Source organism: Otolemur garnettii, unplaced genomic scaffold, assembly GCF_000181295.1.
Source record: "Otolemur garnettii isolate 467f Iridium unplaced genomic scaffold, OtoGar3 scaffold00095, whole genome shotgun sequence".
Lineage (NCBI taxonomy): Eukaryota > Metazoa > Chordata > Mammalia > Primates > Galagidae > Otolemur > Otolemur garnettii.
The window spans coordinates 4,158,258-4,159,402 of NW_003852490.1; the positions used below are offsets into that span (position 1 = coordinate 4,158,258).

General features: G+C 44.3%; 1 protein-coding gene across 1 annotated transcript in view; it reads left to right on the plus strand.

Annotated features, from left to right (window-relative positions):
- Positions 1-1,145, plus strand: part of HEATR5B (HEAT repeat containing 5B) — a 94,833-nt gene that overhangs the window by 65,257 nt on the left and 28,431 nt on the right. The gene's annotated exons all lie outside the window — the stretch shown is intronic.

The window sequence follows — 1,145 nt, forward strand, 5'->3', positions numbered from 1 at the left end:
TGTGGCATCATAGCTCACAGCAACCTCAAACTCCTGGGCTAAAGGGATCCTCTTGCCTCAGCATCCTAAGTTGCTGGGACTATAGGCGCCTGCCACAACACCTGGCTAGTTTTTTCTATTTTAGTAGCGACAGGGTCTCACTTTTCTCAGCCTGGTCTTGAGTTCCTGTGCTTAGGCAATTCACCTTCCTCGGCTTCCCAGAGTGCTAAGGTTACAGCCATGAGCCACCATGCCCAGCCTCTCATAGCTCTTTTTATCTGCCCTCCAGTATTTCGAGTAACTAATTCCTTCCTCTAACAGCCCAGTATCTCACTTCCCTATTTTGGTGGTTATTATTTAGCAGCTGGTGACTGAAACCACAGAAAGTAAAACTACAGATAAGAGGAGACTGCTGTAATTATTATTATTTTAATGTTTATGCTAACCAAAGACTTCTCATCCCCTTACTTCTTACCTTCTGATTTATTCAGCAAAGAGTTATTGAGCATTAGCTTTGTGTCAGGTTAGCAGGGGAGAATACAGTGTGAGATGTAACACATTTGCTGAGCAAGACGAACTAGTACATAAGTAGATGCCCACAATGTAAGAAATATTATCACAGGAGATACACAGAGCATTTTGAAACACATAGCAGAGATACAATAGGCCAGAGGCTCGGAGTAGCCTTTTTAGAGAAAGTAAGATTTAAATTGAAACATGAAGGCTGGGCGTGGGGGTTGTTTGTTAGGCATGAGCGTGAGAAGGAGGCCATGCAGAGACCCATGCTGTCAGCTCCCCCGTCTGTGTCCTCGGCATCTGCCTCTACCTGCCCTCTCTCTTGGCCTGCGCTGCTCCCTGACTCAGCTTCCCATTCTACTTCCTGTTTTCTTGCTCTCCTCTTCACAGTTCAGGTTACTCAAGGAATTTCGTTATCTGCGTTGCCTCGACTGTTCAGTCCCTTGTCTTCAATTCCCTGCCGTCCGGTTTTACTCTCTCTCGCTACTGCCCTGAGACAGTCCCACTCAAGTCACTAAAAATGTAATTGTCCAAATCATTGGACACTTCAATTCCTGCCTTACTTGAACTTCCTACAGCATTTGATATTGTCTCCTTTTGAAACTTTTGCCTTTTTTTTTTTTTTTTTTTTTTTTGAGAAAGAGTCCTAC